The following is a 25,562-nucleotide window of genomic DNA, read 5'->3' on the forward strand; positions in this document are numbered from 1 at the left end:
CCCCCCCCCCCCCCACCCTCACCCCCACCCCTCCCACACACACACCACCATCAACCCTTTCCATGTATAGCACACAGAGCAGCCCTGGTCTGCTAATGGGCCAGAGACCGTGACCTTGAGAGCGGGACAAACAAACGGAGGAGGTAGCTCGACACGAGACGGAGCTGACTAACCAGCCTCTTATTTACGACTACAATTTGACTTTTTGTAGGCATTTAGTTGTAAACTGTAAGCAAAGCTCCAACTGTAAGAATAAATATATATATATATATATATATAATTAAACACATTTTTTAATAATTATATAAATACATATAAACAAACAGATGGTGATTTACTAGAAAATGTACTTATTTACTAATATGGCTGCTCTTCCTTTTTAAGATTAGTAGTAAAAGTGTAGACTGTATAATCAGAGCCGGCCCTGACCAATTTGGTGCCCTATAGGCAAGATTTTAGCTGATGCCCCTTCCATTGCAGCCAATTCCACCACCAATCATTGATTAAGCTTTGTAGATCACACTTCAAAGAAAAACTGCATTCCTCAAAATGATGTATGGCGGTTTTTCCCCAAACACCTGAATAATCCTTCCAACTTTCCCTAATGAATTTAAGGTTGGAGTAACTGATATTAACTCTAGCTATTTATTAAATTAGCAAACATTTCGATTGTCCAAGGTAAGCTAACACTCGTCTGCTCCAACAACTACTATGCAGCACACTTACAAAAAGTGTATTTCACAAAATTATATTGTAGGTTATTCCCCAAATACCTGAATATGTGCCAGGGTGATGCTGCAGGCAACCCAGAAAATAGGTCCTATACGTAGTTATGTCATTGAGGGCTTTTTTTTGTAATATTTCAAAAATAACAGTATCAAAGAAGTATCAGAAAAAATTACAAAAGTTATATATTTAGACTTTTTTTCTAATTCTTTCTTCTTTGGGGCTTCTCTTTGGATGGATAGCGCCCCTACCAGTCACCTATACCACTTATGCATAGGGCTGTTCATGATAGTATATTCACATACACTTTATACACGTTATATATCATACTATTCATGATGTTGTATTGGAATGGATTATATTTGGATACTGTAAACATGCATTGCAAGGGCTTTCTAATTTTTACCCCGTTCTTATAAATAAAACTAACTAAACCACTAAAAACTCTCAATCAGCAGTTGAATCAGAAATATCTCTGACACCATGTTAAAAAGTTAGGATCTACTGCAGAGCTGTTTTACTGTATTCCATTACATTGTAAAGGGGTACCTAATAAACTGGTAAGTCGCTGAAAGTCAATGAATAGGACTTAATAAGTAATTAATACTACAGTATGTCTGCCTTTGAGAAATATTGTTTTACTAAAAGTGTGTCCTGTGTCTTCCTGTTTGATATGTGCCTGCTGACGAAGTGTGTGTCAAATATAAAAATGATAACTGAAACTAGATACATAGTTGGCTCAACATAGTGTGTCCAAGTGCTTTTGCTAACTGACGCCAAGAAATGCAGCAACAAAGTTTTTTTTAAATCAGTCGTATAAGATTAGAATTCACTGCTGTTGGGAAATGTATTTCAACAGCAATGTTTTTGTTTTGATTTTAAAGAATAAAGCAAATCATTATTTTCTTTTTTTTTTTACATTGAATTCAACAGACTAAATATCAACAGTCACAGTAAAATGACCATGTAAAATCAGGTCAAATTCTACTTGTAATACAATATTTTTTACACTATAGCAATAAAACATGAAGCCATCCAATTAAACAAAGTCAAATAACAAGAGATCCCAAATATAACATTTCATTTACGTTGTGTAAATTTACGCTGTCATGAGGAATACATTATCATATTTTCAGCCCAGTCCGTATTGATATCTGAAGTATTTGTTGGGGTTGGGAAGGTCAAGGGAAGAACCCCGTCGAGAATGCAAGGGAGTGACTATAGATTCAATTTCCCAGCCTCAAGACAGCGTTTACGAGTCAGTGACATTATCCACAGCGACAAAGTCTCACATCTGCACAGATTTTCAGCTGTTAGAGTCATTCACAGACGCTGCAGACGGGACGGGTGTCGGCCTTGAGTTATCAGTGAACTGTAGAGGGGGACTTAAAAACAACGCAATGACCTAATGACCATTTTCTGAAATTAAATACATGGATTATCTTTGAAATGTAAGAAATTAATGAAATGCTTTTGCAGTTAAAATGTCAAGAGAAATGAAGGATCAGTATTTTTAAATCTCAAGCTTTTCCTGCTCATGAGATTTGATGGATTGATGGATCAGGGTTTAGCAGACTTTTCCTCCCTCCGTCCAGAATCCAGTTCTTCTGACAGAAATCTAACAGTTTCCCAAGGCAAAAAACATAAACCCAGGGTTTTACAAGGATAACACGGTTCACGGCAAATATGTCCTTTACTCAGATGTCTGGCTCTGTACCACACATGGAATAAAAACCTGGTCCGATTTGACTGAATGCCAAGCCTGGCTGGCCTCACTTTTTCTTCCCCTTTTCTTTTTACACAGTGAACATTGTAGCCTTACAGAATCCTTTCCAACTGTACACTTTTGCTGCTTTACAAATTTAATATACTTTTAAATAAAACTTCTAATATCACTGAAGTTGCAGACAAACCTCTACTTTACTTATTCATCCAGTACTCTACTATGGTGAGTAAGTAAAGGGAGCTGTTAGACAGGCAATGATTGCTATCATTCAGTGTTCGTTTTAAGTAACAACTTGATAGGTACGGTTTACCACATCAGAGTAACTCAAGAGTCACAGAGTGCTAGTTGAAAAACAGGGTTATTTAAATTACTTGTCTTACATCTGTGTAGATTATTGTATAGTCATGCTGAAAAAGAATCACAAATCTGGTAGACAAATCAGGTTTTAATGCTAAATTAAACTAACACAAAATATTCCTCATATGTGCACTGAGTATGTTCAAAAATGTACAACGGTATATTAGGGCCATTGTAGGTAAAAAATAATTTCGGAGCCGGGGGCGGGAAGTAATATTCTGAGAAAAAGCTCTGAATTTTCGAGATTAAAGTTGAAATTTTTTGAGAAAAAAGGGATATTCTGAGATTAAAGTGGCAAATTTACGAGAAAAAAATGGATATTCTCTGAGATTAAAGGGGCAAATTTGCGTGACAAAACGCACAAATTTATGAGATTTTAAAGTCGTAAATTTACAAGAAAAAAACGTGGATATCTCTGAGATTAAAGTGGCAAATTTATGAGAAAAAACTCACGAATTTGCAAAATTATAAAGTCATAAATTTACAAGAAAAGAACTTGAAAAAATAAATAAAAAGTGTTTATTTTTTTGTTAAGGAACCAAATCTTTTTTTTTTTTATGTTCTGTAATTTTTAAGTTTTTTTTTACCTACAGTGATAATTCACATGGATGGATTCAGAGTCACCATTTAAAAACAATAACAGTACACAAATAAAGACAAAGACATCTTTGTCTTCAGCGTGGCAAAGAACCATCAAAAAGCTTTTCAGCTAAGTAGAAATTCAACAACAGTCCCCATGAGATTTTTAAAGGTAAAGAGTTGATTCACTGCTGCTGGATAAAGCCATCACAACTGTAACGTCACAGAAGCAAACAAGTATTTCTTCTTTCTTAGTCTTGAGGCTGAAGCAATTTGTACTTGGCAATGAATTTGCTATTTGCTTACATAACACTCTTTCTGTGGCACTGACTGCAGTTGTTGATTTGTATTTAATACAAAACCTCTGTACATCAAACAAGAACAAAGAGTGCAGATGGTTCGTTGCATCTTAATGTTCATGAATCTGGATCTGGATCCCTGTTAGCTCCGGGGAGCTTCTCCGTACTGTGGCTGACCCCGAGCTCTGACTTTTCTCTGGAGAGTGTTCAGTGAAAAGAGAATTTCAGCACCGGGATCAATAAAGTCTGACATTATTGTTATGTACTCTGGAAGATCTAACAAACAGGAGTAGCACAGTTAGAAGCAGAGTGGCTATACATGGCTGAGGACTGCTGTTGTCAGCATTCCCCCTCTGCTCTCCTCTTTCAGCTGCCCGGTCGCTCGGCGCGCCCTCCTTTCGGGGTGATCATGAATCATGGAAATTGATTATGCTGTCACATCTCAAATCCCCCCTGCCCAGAGCTTGACCGCAGAGTGTGTGACTGCAGGTCGGTCAAGCCTGCTTAAGGGATGCTCTGCTAGCTGCCCTGGAGAAAGGCCAGTAGGCCGGACTGCCCCTGCTGGGTCACGCAGCTTCCCACCGTTGCAAATGGAAGAGGATCACTCACGTCGGCGGGAAGGAATGAAGATGTCCTGCTTAAAATACCGGAGTCGGTCCAGCCATCACCGCTCCTGACTGTTTTCTACCCTTCCAGCTCCTCGTCACCACTCTCCTTGTGTCATCCGTCTTTATCAGTGCGCTATGCTACACAGATCATTCGTCACTGACTTTCATTCAAAATTCTTGGAGAAGTCTTGAGTATCATGAGATGCCGGACGACATCTCGGGGTTTTGAATATCTTTGCCTCATCACATACGAGAGACACGCAAGAGTGATTCAGGGAAAGAAAATGAGGACGCTAATCCCCTCAAAATGAAGCAATCGCTCTTCCGAGAATTTAAATTTGCAGAATCAGTGCAGCAACAAGTCAGTCTAATACGGCAGAAGATTTAAGAGAGGCACCTGTAAACCCCTGAAAAAAGAAAACTGTCCACACAGAGGCAAAAGAGATTATGATGCAAAAAAAAAAAAAAAGAGTTGTTCACAATCAGACGATTACGTCATTATCTTGGACCAAACTTTGTTTCCTCTTGGGCCTATTTCTCTGTGCGACCAGTAAAGCTATGCAGGATTTTCAGTCACTCAAAGACAAAAGCAAAAGTGCTTTTCAAGATTTTTTTTTTTACTTACCTTCCAAGTGTTTGTACTTTATCATATTAACATTAATTTCAACTGCTTCTGGCGGACCTTTGCCTTTAACCCAGAGTTTCCAACAGACTCTCCTTAATGATTTCTGCAGATTGTTGTTCTTTTTTATTGTGAAGATAAATCTGCTGTAACAAGCTGAAAACACCCATAAATCTGAGTCCGGGCTCAGGTTGCAACGAGACTTTAAGGGTCAATGTTGCTATGGTGACGCATCAATCCTTCAAGGGGCCGAAGCGAGCACTATAAAAGAGGTGAGTGTCTGTGACAGTGTTACTGTTGTTATTGTGGGCTCGCCATTAAAGCCTGTTTAAACGACACAGACTGAAGGGCCACTTAACCTCTCTCAGGCATGTCTGCACTTCAGGCCTTTTCTGGATTATTGTTGCATCAGCAAATTTCCAACTCTGCTTGTTACTGTACTGAACTTTTCCGACATAGACATTTATTTCAACATTATTTATGCAGGAAAGAATTCGCAGAGGATGTACGTAGCTTTTAAGGAATGCCCATGCTTCACTTTCATACTTTAACCTCTGGGAGCTGCCCAGTTCTTTCCAGATAGAGGTTTAACACCTTGTTCAAGGGCCTCTGAACAGAAGCCGACAAGGAAAGGGAGGGTGTCGTTCACTTACACCTGCCAAAATCGTCCCAGCTGGAGTTTCCAATTCGGTGCCCTCCAGCAACAAACCTTCATTCTTAACTTTTAGGATGCTTTCCAACTCTATATTGTTTTTGAGGAGCCTGGCAGTTGAGTAAGAATGTGGCGGTACTCCACCTAAAAATTGTTTTTATGTTATGAATTTGTCTGCGTGCAGACCAAGAAAGTGCACCTGTACAAGTTACATTCTCCCTCCCAACTTGCGCAGCTTGGTCAGTGCCCCATGCACTTCAAACTATGACGCTATAGGTACCCCTCTAGCGTCAGATTCGGACGCAATCAGGAACATTATGTCAAGTTTGTGCTCGTGCCTTGTGTCCTTTCAAAATAAACTTCCAAAGTAGGTTTACTTAGTTTTTCGATTGATGTGGTTAGGTTTAGGCAAAGATGGTGGTTTTTATGTGTGTTACGTAAAATAACTATGCTTGTTATTGGTAAAGTTTGGAAGTTATTTATAAAAAGTGCGGTAAAAGTCACGCTGGTCTCAAACACTGTTCGTAGCTATACCTACAAAAAGTAATGCGCTGTAATTTGTGTATATCCCAAAAAATCAATTCATATGTGATCCATGTCATTGTGAAAGAGGAAATATAAAGAGCAAACGCCGCATAGGGAGGAGATCGGGGTGGATGGAACTTTGGTGGATCGTTGGTATCCCATGGGAAACCAGAAGTCAACGCTGATTTGTTCGTCATGTAACTTGTGTACTTAAGTAATGGCACTTCTATTATTATTTTAAGCCAAACCACAATCTTTTCCTAAACCTAACTAAGTAGTTTTATTGCCTAAACCTAAGGAAGGTTGTTTCCTGTGAAGACGGAAGTTTATTTTGAAAAAGACTGTATGCATGTAAAGAGCGGAAATTGACTGGTGCTGCTGGACATTCGAAGGAAAACGAACAAAAAATTAATATGTTTAATAAGTCAACATTGACTTGGTTTCACACAGGACTTGAACAGCGGTCTCCTAAGTGAAGGTCTGCGTTTGTTTGACCCGTCCTCCTCTCCAGCCGACCCTTTTCGGACTTTCTCGCTATTCTGGCAGACGGGTTTACATTGGAGTTAGTTGAAAGCCCGGTGCGTCCCGTACAGACACTAAAGGAAGCCTCCCTGCGTCGGTATCAGACACCAAGGGGCAAGCTGCATTACTTGACAGGTTGGGAGTGACAACTGGTTGACAAAGTACTCTGAGATCATTTTAAGGTGGGATACAGTCTGTGTGCAGTTAAAATGCACTCCACACTGGGAAAAAATCCATGTGAGCATTTAATGATAATACCAGAAATGTCATTCTTGTGTTGTTAGCAAGAAAAAAACAAGACATCAAGTACAACAGAAGAGAATAACATTCAGACTTGATGCCACACATTTCTTTCTCTACCAGGGTAACGAAAGACGAGCTTGTTTTTCCTTGTTTGCAGCTGGTAGTATAGTGAGCTGTCATACTGTCAGTCATAGTCACATTGCTTTGTTCTTCATACTTTAAAATGGGCACCAACATTATTTCCTGGCAGTGGTAGTACACGATTGAATTTGATGACTTTTGCAAACGAAATATGAATTAAAATAACAGTCAAAGAATGTTGGCACTGTCTAATATCAACATTGTGTTTGTCTAGTGGTTTGAGTAGTTTGCATTGGTTTTAAATGAAACTTAATTTTGCCATTACAGACAAATGACAGACCGAGCATGTATCAGCAGATCAAAGACCAACACTCTGTCATCATTTGGTCTGCTGCTCGTTGTTTCTTGAGCTTCCAGCGGGCAGCGTCCGTCCGATGGAGAGCACTCCCAACAAGGTGTCCCAGCAAAGAGCCAGACCTCGTGCTGAAAGACGCATCTCACGCTCGACCTTCACTCGGTCACAAGCAAAGCACTCTCTTGTTCATTTATCTTTCCTGGGACGGTTCGCTCTCCACCATATTAATGAATGCCAGTTGTTCCTCTGCTTCACAATCAGGAACTTCATATTTGGCCAGAGATCAATTAGATTCAAAAGGCTCTGCAAGAGCCAGTTATGCGTGCTGGCTGATCGATCAGTTTTTTTCCTCTCTATATTCTATTATTTATTGACTGTTTGGTAACAAATAAAGGCATCTTATTACACTGTTTTTATGTGATATAGGCATCCAGCTGGGTGTAGCATTGGCTAAAACCCTTGAGAGTAGAAGTTTTATGACAAACTTATAATGACAAAGCCTTACAAACAAACTTCGAGGGATATTCAACAACAATGAGATTTATTTCAGGCTCCTTCCTTGAGTAGGTTTATATAACTACGTAGTATACTGTATATCTATATGCACTGCCTGAAAAAGGGCCTGTTTTTTCTCTCCACAAACCCTGCAGAGGTACTTCACAATTTACCTACTATAGTTTACTCTGCAACATAATCACAACTTGGGATGTTTTCCCTGGCGTTTAAACAGAAGTTTAGACTGAGACTAGGCGACTAGTCTAAAAATAATAAAAACAAAACCAGTCAAATATGAGCACAATTTAATCTATAAGGTTAAACATTGTGTATAAAAGCTATTTAAAATCATTAATCACATTTTTTAATAATCAAATAATATTTTGATTGCCTCTGAAATCAATATGTCCACAGCGTCCGCTCCGGTCACCCAGTTAGGAATGTGACTCACAAACTCTGTGTAATATTTGATGAAACTCCAGCTGAGACAGCATATGTCAATATGTAATTTAAAAGTGTACATTAAGAAAATAATCATATGTTTAACTGACTAGTATTTCTGGTGCCGACTAGCGAGGGCAACATTAAATCGACTAGTCGACTAATTGAGCACATCCCTAATCACAACTACGGTATCTGTTTCACCTACTTTGTAACTGATTTCCTCGTCTCAAATTCAAAGCTGAGGTAACTCTTTTTTCCATCATTCCCTCCTCACCATACTGCAGGTTTCATGTGTTCTTTTGCACTTTTGATGCATTGCTCTCACTGATTAGAGGCTATTGGGTTTGCTGTCCACTCCCGGCAAAAAGGTTGCGATGAATTACACCACAACCGAAACCCTTCATTTTGGACGTCAACGTTTCAGCTCCTAAGCAGCTAACCACATCAAACCATGATTGCTTTTCAAATACTTTGACCCAATGACGGCGTTGCCATAGACAACTAACCCGTGCCAGAGTTGCTGGAGTCTGAGTAAACACGCAGCTTAAACGCACTGCAAATCCCCCATCAACAGCTCCACGCTTGATGACAGCTAAGCGAAATACACATTTCCTTGTATTAGGGGGAGAAGAGGAAAGAAATAATGAATTCAAAATAGTTGTGGTTGTGTGCCGTCGTACCGGAGCATCTGTTTAGGATCTGTTTCCATTTTCACTTATTAGACCCTTCTTCACTCTTAAGACCAGGATAGTCCTCTCTTAGAAGCTCATCACTGCTGCAGAATGCTCGGATACGTTGATTCTTTAGACGGCCGCCAAAGCTGGTTATCACTCCAATCAAGCTTTCATCAATTACTTAGCTCTTCCTTGCCCATGCAAATCAAAAAGTGCTGCAACCCTCTGGTCACATTTCACTCAGGACCGTTGTGTTTGCGACAGGAGTAGGAAAACCAGTGAGGAAGAAAGAAAGAAGTGGATATAGGAGATTAATAGAAACCATTCAAAAATGCAGTCGTAAATTGTAATCATATGTGAAATGTCTTCGTCATCACGTGTTACTGAGAAGAAACATACATAGCTCACAGAAAGGCAAAATATGCACAGAATAGTTGAATTTATGCACATACAGTATGCTGCAGTATCCTTTATTTGAATTATTTTAAACCTAATTGCAAAGCCTTTTATTTTGTAATGTTACAAAGCAGAGGTTTGACGGTGCTTAGAGGGCCATTTAAACATACAAAAAGGATAACATTAAATGCTTGACTGAAATGAATTTCTTAGAGTAGACAGTTGACTTTGTAGCTTATTATTTGATGTATTTTGTAGACTAAAATTTGCAACTTTGACTGGAAATTTCTGCTGCAAAATCTCCTTAGATTATATGCAAGACCTCTGATATGCCCAGTTTAATACAGCCGTAGGATTGCCCCCTAAGTCTTCCAGGTCTTGATATGTCTACCAATACTTGTCAAACACTACACATCAGATCTTTCATGCTACAATCTGCCTCTAATCTTAGCTAATGAAATTGTCATCTGACACTGTGTTGTTTGAGCAGCGTGTGGGGAAGAGGCAATCTGTAATCGTCTGCATAGAAATGGATTCCCAAGAGGCCTATCCATCACGTAATCTTGTTATTGTCTGGAAGATGAGAAATGCATTTAGCTATCTTGTCATTTTCCCTCTAAAAATGTCTCTGCAAGCATGCAAATGTCCCCTGTCAGCCGCGGTTGAGGCTTTATGCAGGAGGTAAATAAGCATAATAACGCAGCGCTGATTTGTTGTTTAATAAAAGAGGGATTAAAAACAAATTTGGATCAGATTCCCAAGTGGGTGTCGGCGTTGTTGATCTTATTACTGATTGTTCACATACAAGTATTGAAGTACAATGGGTGTTGTACAAGTGTATGTGTCCAAGAGTGAACTTTTATTTTTTCCGCTGCTGCATCTTTGTTAATTATCAACAGTAAGACTCTTATCTTTTTGTTCATTTTTGGTTTGTTTTCTTTGTTTTTCTTTGTGCTACTGTGGCGATCACGGCTGATTCTGAGTAGCCAGTTAATCTACAATTTATTCCAAAGAAACTGCTGCTAATGCTGCCAAAAATGTAAAAGGTTTGACTTCCTGTGCATGAGAGGATTTTCCCCTGGAAAGACTCAACAGCCACTAAATACAGTAAACTAAAAAGCCTTCCATGAACCGTAGGTTAAATCAACATTGTGCTAAATCAAAGCAGAACATAAAAAGGTAATTTTTGAAAATGTCTGATTATTACTTTTAGTTTTTACTGCAACAAAAGTCAGCCCTTGCCCTTCAAGCCATTAGCAGAACTGGAAAACTACTCTTTATTAGTAAAGTATGTCCGCTCCCACATCAGGCCCGTCCCGCTGTGGAAGCCCACAATTTATGTTCCGCGGGGAGCCCGCTGGTGAACAGACGACTCACATGTGTCTTTGCACTGCTTCCCTGCGGCCTCCTTTAAAGGCATTCTGAACTGATTTGGGGGATATCGTAAAGCAAATGATAAATTTGTACCCCTGTCAAGTGCGGCTGTGCACTGACGATTTGCTCCAGGAATCATGTAGGAATGCCATATATATCCGGACTGATTGCTACTCCCCGCTAGCTGATGGCAAAATACATTACATCATTAAAGGTAACGGAGGAAATAATTTAGGCTTTGTTCCTGCTATTGTTCTGACATGGAGCAGCCCGTTTGATGTAATAAAGATCTATGCTGAGAGACAGACACTGAACATGTGTCTCCCTACTAAAAACAAATACATATTCATCCTCTCCCTGCTTCTCTCTGTTTTCCTCTAAAGTCTCAACATCTTGCAAATGGTTTCTGGCAAGTGCAGATACCATATCTGCCATCGTGCTCCGGCCTGCTATTGTATTTTACATTCTTCTTGCTTCATTTCCTCCTTTGCATGTCTTTGATTTTTACTTCTGATATACAGCGGACATTGTTTTACCACCAGAGATATTTCATAATCAGAAACAACCATTTTTGCTTTTGAGAAACAACACAAGCAATGCAAATGTTGATATTATAAAATGGAGTAAATGGAGAACTATTTTTTCCAAATGCAAAATGTGTCATCGCCCCACGGCACAATTAATCAATTATCTATTTGAATAAGCCGCTGGAGGAGTAATTGCTATCCCACCCTGAATCCCTTTGTCTTTGGAAGAGATTAGCAGGATTTGAGCCATGCTTTCAGATAAGATGGCGTGAGAAATACGGCTTGGAGGTTCAAGGGAGTGAAGGGGCCTGATGCCGCCGCCTCGGCTGCCCCATCCCTGCCTCAGGGGTGGCTGGTAATCCCCCCGGGCAGAGGCAATAAAACTCCAATTTCTACTGTACCTGCCAGCTGGGCGCCTTAGTCAGTTCGAAACACAGGGAGCATGAAATTCCCGAGGAGCCATATCAAAGCGCCAGCCCCCTTCATTATGACATCAGAACCTTCTGAAGTCAACAAGCATGAAGGCAGACTGGAGCACTGCGTGGGTTCACAGCCTTGAAGGGCGATCCGTCGCTATTAAGGGCTGTGCGGGGGGATAGCTAACAGAGGGCAAGAGGGGGAGAGAAGGATTACATCTATCACCATGCATATGTGCTTCCATCTAAAAGGCCTGCCTGCCACTTTCTGCCCCCAGCAAGTGCCCCAACTGTTATGATAGCTGAGACAGTAATAAAGGCTTTGGCGGTATCATAAACACAGCATGATGTTGGGTATCAAATACTTAAGGGCCCGTGACGAAGATCTGAGGAGAAGCCCAGAATACTGGTAGAAATGGAAACATAGTAATGGTGATAATTACAGCTGGTTGTGGCCATGATCCATTTGTCATCTCAATAAATGCCTCGCCAAGCCATAAAGTAAAGCTGGAGTGCAAGGAAACCTATAAAGTCATAACGACTGCATTTTAACACCGAAGTGATCGTGAACATTAAAGGCTCTCTATGCAATATTCAGAGCATTAATATAGCAACAAACAACTTTTAGTTATGTTAAGATATAGAGGAGTAATAACTACCTGAGCAGAGAATGAAGTCTCTCTCCTTCTGTGTGTGTTGTAATTAAAAGAGTAATGAAACTAAAAGAGCTTCAGCTTTTAGTGCATGTTTGTGCATGTAAGCGTACCCCACTGGCTAGCTCACGGCCGCCTCTCTGCACTGCACTCATATACGGCCGTTATAGCTGATGACAGCGTTCCGACCAACGGCGCCGTTGCAGAAGCGTACCCCAGGCTAACACTGTTAGCTCTGTCAGCACTGTTGCCATTGTTTTCACAGTTAGCGCTGTTAGCACCATTACCTGCGAGTCGCGGGCTCAGCCATCACCATGTTGAGAGCCGTGCTCCCAGTCTCACATTTAATGTCACCTTTAATGTTAATGTAGCAATCAGATGCAAAACTTGGAAGAAGACACACAAGATTTAGCAAATGAATGTTAAATATCGCTTAAAAAAAAACATTTTTTAAAAGTTATGAAACATAAATGATCCCTCCTCAGGATATCAGGCCATTTCTGGAGAAAATGCCCATAAGATAAAACAAAAAAACGGACAACAAAACAAAAGAAGTACGAAAAAATAAAATTTTGCAAGGCAAATAATGTGTCTCATGCATGAAAAGTGAGAAAAAGTTTTACCCAACTTGAGCTTGGACAACCTGGGCTCTGATCCCAACTCATGTCACTATAAAAGTTTTATTTTCGGCGAGTTTTTCCTGCTAAACCATAAAAATGAAATCATATAACCTGACCTGCATTTGCAAGTTCATTATGAACTTGATAAAGAGATTCAAATTTGTGATATTTTCAATCAATTATCACTTTATGTTAAAAACTGTTAAAATGATCTAATAATAATAGAACAAAAACAATATAAGTGATTGTATATGTCCAAATGTAAGTTACATTTCTCATCATTGTCTAAACAAATAATGAGAGTATGAAATGTATGTACTCGTTGTGATTATTCTGCTCTGTTTCTAACTCATTCAGAGTGTTCAGTTTCTCTGACTCGCAGATATCCTACACACTCACTCAGAGTTTGCTAGAAGGTGTTGACAGACGTCGTCTCCGAGCATGGCAACCATTACAGTCGAGCCCAATGAGATGGTCCACTGGAAATGAACAGATCTGTTTTTGTTAAGTGATCATCAGCGAGTGCAATTAATCATTTGGGCAATTATTAATCCTGGGGGTTTCCTGGTAATGTTTCACAGAGAAGATAATCTCAGGCAGGGGACTCTGCTGGCTCCTTCACAGTCATGTGTATACAGCACCACTGAGTCGTGTTACATTTTTCACAATTGTGCGCTGTTGGATTTACATTCAGTTACATCAGGGTGAAGAATAATCCAGCGATGCACGGTTGTATGAAGCTTTTAAAGACCTAAAATACTGAAAAGCTAAACTACAATGAGCATAATACATTTTTGTATGAAGTCTGGACTGATACAGAGTTTAAAATGTTTTTCTTTTTGTGTGGACGTTTGATCAAAAATGGAATAAAATGCTGGTTTAAAGGAATGCGTTCCGTGGCAAATGCGATAATTTATTAGAGCACTCATCAAAGCTGAGCAATCCATTTCTTCTGTGAGCCGAACTGAGTGGACACACATGTTAATAATCCAAACTGTTTCCACAATTGTTTAAAAGGAAATATTGGAGACATTTAAAACCAGGATCTAGTCTGGAGAGGAATGTGCTTTAATTGCCGTCCTTGGCAAAGGAAACAGGCTTGAGTAGTTGATCTTGCCCAGTGTTGGCACCGTTCTAGGGAACACGCCTCCATTTCAAACATGGCCAGTCGCTCTCTTCCTGCCAAATCAATAGAAGACAATAATTGTTGATGATAACAATGACTGAGCACGCTCGGTCCGCGCTCCAATCTGGCCAAAATTCTGATCATTTCTGTGGCTTCCAGAACAACACGTAGCCCACATTAAGGAGCAAAATGAAATTCCTCATGATGGATGACTTTAGGAGGCCTCTGGACGGGGATGGCCGTCCAACGCTGGGATGCGATCCCAAAACTCTGCATAATGGCTTCAGCTGCCTTGTCAGTCACCTGAGCCCACTCCGCTCTTTTAATCGAACCGCCAGTAATGAGTCGGTCAAACATGACTTGACAAATTGATTTGGATTCCCATCTGATGAGTCCTTCCACGAAACAGTACCTCTGCACATTGGGCCAAACGTTGTCACGGGAAGAAATGAAATGAAGAAATGCAATAAGCAGAGATGCAATAAAGTTCCAGACAGGCCTTTGATCAATAGAGAACGTAGAGAAAAATAAATGTGAGGTGTCTGATTTAAAGGGACAGATGATCCAATTTAGCTGCAGTGTTAAAAAAAATTGTGTTGTATGTAATTGAACTCTACATGCAACACAACCGTGCTGCAGCTGCCTTAATTGCCTCAAACTAATATTCATACACATGCATCTGTAATTTCAGCCTCCTGCATATGCAAACACATCATCTAGCACATGTTCTCTTACACACATGCAGTACAAAAAAAATATTGCATGAGATGGACAAAGGATCTTTTCTTATTTGTAACTTTAGAATAATATATAACAAAAGAAAAGAGCGGAAATCAATGACAAATGCACATAACATTTTAAATAATTATGAAAAAAGAGAGACTCGCTGAAATTAATCCTCCCAGCCCTCAAGACAATGCTTTATTTCTTTCTTTTGTTTTTGTAGTTTTGTCCATGTGATCATGTCATATCAGGCTCCCAAACTGTATCCTGGAGTTTGGGGAGCCAGCGAACGCAGCACGAGGATTCACTTGGGAGGCATTTCACTGTCACTTACACACAGACTCTTTATCAAATTGTGTCCAACAAACACATCTCACATTCTGCTTCTCCGTGCTCTCCAGACTCCCCGGAGGAAATGTCTTGATGTCCTATCTGCCTGCCTGAATGATGATATCTAAATCTCTGAGCAGCTGCTCTGCCAAAAACAATGAGGAGAGTGAAGGGGAAGGGGATCAGGAGCAGTCGGAGGCATGTTGGGACACTCCAGAGACTTTCACAAGGCCCATTCGGAGGAGGGGGGACAGTCGGGAAAAACTGGACCAAACTATAAAAGCATTCTGTACTTTTGCCTGAGTGGAGCTCAGTTGGCATATTGGAAAAGAAATACAACAAAAGTTGAAATTTTGTTTGGCCTTGAATTTTTGGATGCCTTCTTCAACTAAAGAATTGATCGCAAAACATTTGATCTACTTTATAAAGCTTAATTTGTAGCTTCAAAGTCCTTAATCGCCAAAAAAAAAACAGGTCTATATGCTTTATATTTGTGAGGTATTGAATGATTTTGTTTTCACCCTGCAAGAAATGTTATAACATGTAATATATAACTCAATTTCTTGCTTAGTTTATCTGAAAGGAAAAAAAAAAATCCTTAAAAATTGTGTTAAAAATATTATATATATTGCCTTTCTTAAAAATATAAATATGCTTTATTGTGCAAGAGTTGGCACAAGACTGCTCTGCAATAACTTTTCTGGTCCAGTCCTTCCTGTGAAGTTGAAAGACATTTCCCCTCCTCCTCCCTGCTGAGCGAGGTGAGGCGAAAACTTTCCGAGCACCATCGGGAAGCTAATTAACAAGGCGGGTGTGAAGAAACTCCTGCTCTTGGTTGTTTTTACCCCCTGACGGGAAACACCCACTCAATCGCTCTACCTCAGAGTGTGCCTTTTACTTACAGAGAGGAAGTTGCATGTGTTTTCCTTAACTGCCCCCCTCCAGCTCTCCTCCAACTCGCTCTTGCAAGTGAGAGCTCACACACACTGCGTAACACACACTAATGTATATATACACAAACACACATTCCCATATGCACACGCACACACACACACACACACACACACACACACTGAGTTTTTGATGCTTAGTCTCAAACACATGCTGCACAAACATGCAGAGAGAGGTTCAGCACATTTTTAAATTCAGTACGTTAATGGTATCCTGATCTATAACATGTATCTTGAAAAAAAAAGCTTGGGACAACAAATAAAAAAACAAACAAAAGTTATTTAAATGCTCATGAAATACTTTACACATGCTGAGAATCTTGTTTATACTGACCTCCTGTGGTTTAACTTTTCACCTCGTTGCAGTAATGTATAATTGAACTCCAGTACACTGTGATATCATGGTGGGTGTCGCTGCAGGTGAATCAGAGCACACGTCTGACCACACACTACGACTAAAGGCCCAGACACACCAAACCAACAACAAAAGAACTGGCAGCGACGAAGGCGACCTGACGTCGCCTGTGTCTTGGACAAAAACTTGCACTAGAACCTACACCGCAAAGACTACAGCCAACAGCCACATAGCATGTACGTTCTGCGTCTGCGTGTAGTCTGTATTCGTTATTCAAAAAAGGGAAACTGAGGACTGCGGGTATACAAGCTGTTGTTATGATACGGACATGAAACAAAGCGGCGTCTCCCAACCACTTTTCCCACCACTCTCACTCACCACTTAGCTTCATTCCAGATGGTCATGTTGTTGTGAAAATACTCGTGCATTGAAATGATTAGATGAGATGTAGATGAAAAATGAGAAGTTTGCCCTCTAGACTTTACTCATTTGCTTGCTTTCCTCACTTCCTTTTCTCTTCTTGTGCACTGATTTGCTTAAGCTAAACAGCCAATCAGATCGATTTCTCTCACCAACAGGCGTCGCCGCTGATTCAACATGCTCAATTGGCTGAAAAGCTGCCGACAAGGGCCAACTAGTACCAACTAGTGCAAACGATATGGGACACACCACAAAAACTATATGGCCACAGACGGCCCGACATTGGTTGACCGTTGGCCTGGTGTGTCAGGGCCTTAACCGGCCGCAACCTAAACTGAGTGCAGTTCGTTGCTGACACCAAAGAAAGGACGCTGGCCTTAGTTTAACAATGGTGAGTCAATCTCTTCTCCAGCAGCTCTGCTTCCCTTGAACTGGGTGGCTGGGCCCAGCGTCCTCTGGTGCAACCGTACACTCACTGTTCATAGCTCAATACTGACAAAAAAAGACTCTTATCTGCCTCCTTGTGGGATTTAAATTAAATACGGACAGCATGGTTTATCAGTCAAATTCAAATATAAGTAATATCTCCTGGAACCGGACCTGCGAATGACTTTAATATGTTTCGCTTCCAACTTCCAAGTTGTAACACCCAGGCATCATCTTGTTGTTTTGCTTCTCCTGAGTTAAAGTGAGTCTCAGGCCTCCTCCATCTCTGTCTCGCTCTCCCTTCTTTCTTGAGATATACAGTATTTTGTTCATGTGCTGTCCTCCTGTTTCTCTTGGCACCTTATTAGCACCACGGCTGTTCTTAAGGAGCACATCTGGACACAGATTCTAGAAGCGATGGGCAAATGGCCATGACTTTTGCTAAGTGCTATATAAATAATCCTTGTATTTTTAAAGTCTATTAATAACACACAGTAGGTTTGATCTATAAATTGTCTTGAGTGCTGTTGAACAGTCACGGACTTAGAGAAGAAATTTATGAATTTATACTTTTTTCTTGCCAGATGGATAAAGTAGGATCTTGACTTCATTGCCTTATCTCAGAAATGTTGAACTCTAAACTACAGGTATTATAGACTCTGTTCAATTCACTGTAAAACCAATGCACTTTATTCAGGTAAACATTAAGGCTGTTAACTAAGATTACATTTACTGACAGACTTCAAAAGGCAGCAAGATGGCACAGCGAGCCAACAGACCTTGAGTTCAAAGCTCCATGACAGCAGGTGTCCTTGACCAAGACAGTGGCTCTACACCATGTAGCTCTATTGGTGCTGTGCTGTCTGAAAAACACACAGTTTTTCATTCAGTTAATGTTGAACTCACTTGATATGAGCAGCCCTCACATTTGGGGCATGCTAATTAAAAACTGGACAGAGCTAACGCTGTTTTGTTCCCATACCAGACCCTGCAGTGTGACACATATTGTACGAAATGGAAAAAAAAACATAATCACCCCAGCTCTCCCACCTCTTTCTGTTCATCTTTAATGGGAAATTTGAGATAGTACTGAGTACAGAGCTTAGTCTGTCACATCACATGACGCGCTGCAACTAATGCGGCCGACAAATGGGCATATCATGGATCCCAGTTTTGTGAACGATCCCTCTTCAGAAACAGGTGGCAGCCGCTGTAAGACCAGATGTCCCAGTGCAGCCGTGGTAAAAACGAGGTCTGTCGCAATACAGTGGTGAACAATGCGTGACGACGACCGAAGGTGGTCCGGCTTGTGTTCAAACCCCAGGAGGGCCAGCAATGGGGTAAAGTCTGGCAAGGGGGGGGGTTGTTGTGTACAGACTGTCCCAGACTGCCCCAGTTGTGTCCCTCAGGGTAAATGAGGAACGCTAGTAACCCCACCTTTGGAAACCATCCCCTGCTCCAAAGCGAGGAAGTGGATGCTTTTCAACAATGAGGAAGTCATCTCAAACATCCCCGAACTGCCTTACCCCCCAGACACATAACACTTCATATCCATCGGTTCCTTTGTTCAGACATCTCGGCTTGTTAATGCCACGCTACAAAAGCTGCTACGGCCATTTGCTCGCACTGTATAAATAGACAGTAAGCATTACCGGTGCGATGGAATTGAGGTTGTGGAACTATGCCAACCTCTGCTGAAAGCTGTCGCCAGATGGCATGGGATCAAACCATAACTGAGCCACGCTGTTACAAAATTAGCCGTAACACTTTTGCCCCATATACATCTCGAGCTTGAACGTTGTGTTTTGACATGTTGTTAGTATTTTTACAAATACGATGAGAAGATCTGTCCGGAGAAATCCGAAGCAGAACCCACATGGGTGAGACTTTAACAGGAATCAACAGGTGTTTTTGACAGCTGAGGCCACAAGAGTGCAATTAAAAAATAAAATATTCAAAAGTTACAAGCGTTCACTGATGATATTGACGGACACTTTTCACCAGAATGGTCATTTGCCGCTGCTGCTGACACAAGTTTGAATTAAAGTCTTCAGACTGCTAGAAACAATTTAAGGGGCCAAGTACAATAAATGTATAGATGACACTGAGGTAAATAATTAATAAGTATGCTGCAGTAAATAATAATAAGTTGTACTGTAATCATGAAATTAACAAATTCTTAAAGGTAACAAAGTAGGAAAGACATATTCATATCATGACTGTGTAATTGCTTGGACCACGCAGTGCAACATAGTCGTGGTACATGGTGAAATGTGACTGAGCTCTCTGCTAAGCTGTGTAGTTGTGGTGTACATTGTTGTAATTCACGTCATAGTTTCAGACGGATCAAAAGGACATGTATTTAATAGCGCATACGCTGGCATGGCTTGAAGGACAAATCATTCTTCAACCAGTGCTCATGTCTATTTGTAAAGACAAGTGTGACATACTTTCATTCTTTCAGGTGCACAGGTGCAAAACAGAAATATTATCCCTGCACCGGAACTAATGCAAATATTGACCTGAATCTTCCTCGTAAACAAACCCATTTTAAATTCTCTTTGGTGATTTAAGGTTTGCTTTCAGCACATTTATTTTTATTATTTTAATGGTCGCTGCATTGTTGAAGTAAATAATAGTTTACAACATCTGGACCTCATGTGAGTTACTTATAGATGGCCACAATGTTCATAATACTGGTAAAGGAATGTTTTTTCTGGCTTTTGATTGGTATTCAGTCATAACCAAAATATTGGACGATTTATAATGTGGACCCTGCTGCAATATATTGTTGCCAAGAGGAAGGTGTTAGTTGTAGCACAGGGGAAAGGGCGTAAACTGAAGCATCGGGGCAATTAGAGCCGATTGTTTTATCGTTTGTGACTGATTGGAGATTGACAAGTAAAGTACTTGAGTTTACGCCAGTGTTTGTTATTATTATAAGAATACATGAATACATATTGAAACAGACCCAATGATGAAGCTGGAGGAAAAGACAGAAGTTCACTAAAGAGATTACAATTTATTATGAGGGGGATATTAGTCTGTGTACCATTTCATGGCAATGCATCCAATAGTTGCAGAGACATTTCAGTTTGGACTAAAGTAGTGGGCCAACCAAAACCAAACCAAAAATGACAGCCCGCAGAACTACTGTGTACACTACGTACACTACGCCATACAATAGACATAGTGCAGACGGTCCTCTGTCTGGTCGACGATGAAAACATTCAGCGAGTGTCTCGTTGAAGATGATGTCAGTTTCACGCTGGCGATACGCTGAGAATCCCGCCTACGCTGAGGGTGTACTATCCGCAGTGGAAAACCAAAATAGAGAAAGGACCTGGTACTAAAAATGGGTCAAGTCAAGCCAAACCATGCACTAGAAATGAGGCAAAAGTCAACAGCTAGCTGGTGAAGAAATTCAAACATCTAAGAAGCTAAAGACCGAGGCATTTTCTCAGTTTCTCAGAGTTGGTGGAGACCAAATCAGAGCTATAACAAGTGTGAATATTGGACTTACATTTATGTTACTCTGTGTATGTGATGATGAGCTCGTGGTTCATACAAATTTGTCAGCCAACTTGCTGTATGAGCAGTGCAAAGAAGTCTGCAGCTTCGTGGTTACGATGTGACTGCCAAGGTTAGCGGTTGGCCTCCCACTGGAGCCTTACTAAAATGTAAGTACTTAAAAATTTGCACCAAACAATACATAGTGGTACAATGATACTGTGAGGCGCTAAAGTGTTCAACAAACCCCTTAGCTGCACTTAATAAGAAACACCAGAATTGTCCAGACCTGCCACCTCTGCTAGTGCCATTATATTTTGATACAAGATAACATTACACATATGAATTTTGATACTTTACTAAGATACTTAACTTTAGCCCTGTCACAGTGTGAATCTGGAACATTTCTATTCCAAACACTGGTCTGTGAATCATAACTTGAGGTCTTCCAGTACTAATAATGACAATGCATGCTGCGTTTGGCCTGGACGACGCACAAAAAGCCAGATGATATTTAACACTTGGCATACAAAACCATTTGAGGGCTCTATGTAGAAGTGGAGCAAACATGTGCAGCTCACTGTCAGTCTTAGTGGTCCCATTTTATGTTTATCACAATACTGACCAGGTAGAGCAAAAAGGTGATGTGATGCTCAGCTTGTGGATTTCTTCTTTTGTCTCCTTTCCTCTGCATCCTCACCTCTCTCCTTTCCTCTGTCCTCTTTCTTTTTATCTCCCCCTTGTTTCCTCCCCTCCTCTCTGTCTCTCTCCAGCAGGTGGCCGGTCAGTCAGCGAAGACTTCTCTAACTGTTTGACACCATGGCAACAGGCTTTGAAAACAACACTCACATACAAATGCATGCTTGTGCACAAACCAATGCAAACACATACACTCACAAACTTGCATGCAGATAGAAAGGGCTACAGTATGTACACACATGAATATAAGCTTGGGTACCCATGTGCACAAGGTGACAAACTTAGCCCACACACACACACACACACACTTGCTCACACACATGTGAGTACATATGTTTGCAGCTCCACAATTTTTCTTTTTTAAATCTCTCACCTCGTGGCAACATTTTTTAAAGCACTAACCAATTTAGCACTTCATGCTGGATCTAACTGTATCTAACATGGCTGGAGTCCGACCAGACGCCAACATGCAATACCCCAGCAACAGGTCTTAAATACAGAACTCATTTCTGTCAGCAGGGGTCAGACCTCAGCTTGGTGTCTGCCCCCGGCCCGGCTGCCAGCTGAGAGCAGCAGCAGCAGGATGCATGGAAAGGAAAGCAGCAGCCAGAATTGGGGTCACGACAAATGTACAGAGCAGGACTGTGACATATTGCCAAGTAGAGACGGCATAATCCAACACTTTTCCACATGTGTAAGCTTAACTATTCCTCGGAGTCCCAGCCATCTGATGGACACTTTTATTCAAAGTGCCTAAAGGAACACTGAGGGCACTCTGTACATTTTAAAGCAAAGTAACAGCTGAACTTGGCAGTGCCATGAGCCATTCCTCGAAGTTTAGTAGGGAACCTCTTCCACACCACATTAAATGTTGTTACTCTTAAAGAGGACCTACTATGCTTTTGTGCTTTTTCTTTTTTCTTTATGTTACATAGTTTTTTTGTGCATGTAAAGGTCTGCAAAGTTACAAAGGCCAAAGTCCACGCCAAAGGGAGTTACTATCCCCCACAGAAACACTCCTCCTGAACTGCCTGACATGCCTTAATTGAAGGCCTTTTCTTCTGTAACGTGGTGATGTCACCAAGTAACACATTGTGATTGGTTGACCAATTACTAAAACAGAGCATTTCAGACAGAGGGTGAAAAGAGGTAAAAGAGAAGTAAAGCGTTTTTTGAACATTAAAGCATGTAAACATGTTCTAGTATAAAATATAAGTATGAACATATGCGAAATAGGTCTTCTTTAAATGCTAGTTTGTTCTTTTAAAATTAGGATTTTCAAATAAATTAATGTTGGGTTTTTCTACCATGATATAGCAAGAGTTGAGTGGGAAAAGATTCAAATGTCATTTTGCTAATTTTACAGGAGGGCAAAATCAAAACTTCCAATGCTCACATGTGAAATTAAAGACATTTGGACAGACAGAGGAAAAGACTGAGGGATTTTATATTACATCAACACAATATGTTCTATCATTATCACTGTCTTAAACAATGGCACTATATACAATATGTGACTTTTTCAGTAGATTTTAACATCGCATTTTTGAATACAAATATGTAAAAATCCCCCTTTAGATGAGGCAAAAGTATGACATTTAAGGAAGGTTATGTTCTAGATCAAATCTCAGGAGATAATATTTTATATATCTTATGTGATTTTGTTCCTGTTTCTTCCATTTATTCCCTGTTAAAAAATGTTTGGGGTTAAGTTTTTCCTCATCTGATGCGAGGGTCATATTGTAATAGACAGAGGATGTCGTATCTTATACAGATTGTAAAGCCCCCTGAGGCAAATTTGTGAATTGTGACATTGGGCTATATAGATACAATTGACTTGATGTCCTCAACCAGTGAAGTCCTCAGAATACCTGTTCTTGCTGTCACTCCCAGGCCTGCCAGTCCCCTACAGGTCCCCGCTGGGAGAAATCAGAGAAAGCTCAACCGGAGCGGTTGCGTTTCTTAAGCCTCTCGCACGTGAGGATCTCCCGAGAAGCTTGAAGAAGGGGGGAGTTCATTCACAACCTCTTGGTGACAGGAAGCTAATCAATCAGAGGTGGCAATTTCCACACTCAGCTAGCATGAAGAGTAACGCTCCACTTCCTCGCCGGGGCTAATAACATGGCGCCTGGCTTCCAAAAATCACCTCGTCAGGGCAGGGCAATGAAAGAGAGGGAATTCCAAGCAATTGGCCGCTGTCAAAACATCCCATTATGGTTTTATGGGGAGGAGTGACGAGGACATTGGCGACCTCATCGTGGTCATGTGATTAGGGATTTTGGAGCTGAGGCTGCACGCCGAAAAATAAACACTCAACATTTACTATTGTTTTATTTAACGGTTCATTAGCTCTTATAGGCTACACATTCACTTTTACTCTAAATATACTTAAAAACAAACTGAGATAATTATTTTACATGGTAAAAAATGTCCAATTAGTAACGTTCTAATTGGACCAAGTTAAAGCACAAAGCAGTTATCTTTGGTTTCTGTTTGTAAAAAGAACAAAAACCTGTTTTGTAAGTTAGTTTCTCTCTTTTTTGGCAAATAAATACTGATATCTTTGACATTAGACATGCTTAAGCAACACAAACTAGTCAATAAGAAATCAGTAGAATTAGCAAACTTTTTGTTTTAGTACAGAAAAACCTCCTTCAGATATCAGCTGCTGTTGGATGAAACATATTTTTGGGAAAGTTAGTGAATGGTCTGTTTTAATAGAGAGGATTTCAGAAAAGGTTTGCTACAAATTCACAGAAATGAACCTCGCCTTGACCTTGCCCCGACCTCACGTCCAATCCTAACCTCCAATAAAGAAGTCCTATAACGTCAAGTTAAGTGTGATTAATGGCAGTACCAGGCACAAAGTCTTTGCTGTGTACAAAACCCAGAACTTTAATACAGCTCACAGCGTTTCAGCTGTAATCCAAAGAATTTATAGAAAGATTTGAGGAGGTCTACTCGGAGACTCTGTATAGTACATCCATGTTGAAAAATTGTACACGTCCTTCAGTCACTATTTCTCAACTCTAGCAGATCCAGCCTATAAAAGTGTTAGGTTACCTTGTAGTCTTGAAAAACTACCATCATTTGTTTTCATTTTGTGTTATTGATCATTCCGTGAGAGCAGCTGTCACTTCTCAGAGTGGCTGATGTCTTATTTTGGATCTGAAACTCTTCGTTCCCGTCCACCTTATAGGTTTATTGGCTAATGCGAGAGCTAGCTGTCGAAGTGACACCCATGGCTGGGGAGAGTTTATCATTCTGCTGACAGGCTAAATAACTTGTGCCGAGGCAACAGATAACAAATGGGCTCAAGTTGTGTCTTGAGTGTCTGTGTGTTAAAGACAAGAACAACTGGGCTGCAGCAGAAATAAATGGGCTTTACATTTTGGCATTTGGCCATCATTCATGGGTCACCTGAAGTACACAGAACGCAGAAGATTAATATGTGCTTTACTGTGTGCCAACACAGATACATTATGTTATGTATTACTGAAAACTAATGCATGTTAACATGTTAAAAGGTTCTAGGACACTGATTTCATCTTTGAAAACTCTCAGTGAGTCATGTGAATTATAACCTTATAACGCGTATCACAGCTGCAAAGATGCATTTTGATGAAATATAAATTGTGCTCACAATAATGCAAAAATAACTTGGGATATTTTTTTTTAAATTTCTAATCCGATGTCTCAAAGTGAATTTAGTTTTTTACAGACAAAAGAAATTCAATATAGGGGTAAAATGGTAACAAATAAACACAAATTCATGACATGACATGTTGTGGAATGCAAAACGTACATTTCTGCACTGCTAAGGGATTATATGACAATGGGCATCATGCAGCAACATTTCTCTTATATTTTCTCTTAATTTTCTGACAAGAGAAAGAAATCAAGTCGAGTCCAGATGCACCAAACGTTCTTAACCATCCAATTCTGCTCTAATCCAGATGTGCTGAATAATGAATCCAGCTTGATCATAGATTTGAAGCGTGTGGCCGATTGTTTATTATTAACATAGGTAACGCCCCCTAAACATTATATAAGGGCAGGTATTGTGCCGTGTGCAAATACTTTGGCACATGCCCAAGGACTGGAGAGATGCCACCAAAAAAAGGCTGTA

Source organism: Sebastes umbrosus, chromosome 9, assembly GCF_015220745.1.
Source record: "Sebastes umbrosus isolate fSebUmb1 chromosome 9, fSebUmb1.pri, whole genome shotgun sequence".
NCBI classification, from domain to species: Eukaryota; Metazoa; Chordata; class Actinopteri; order Perciformes; family Sebastidae; genus Sebastes; species Sebastes umbrosus.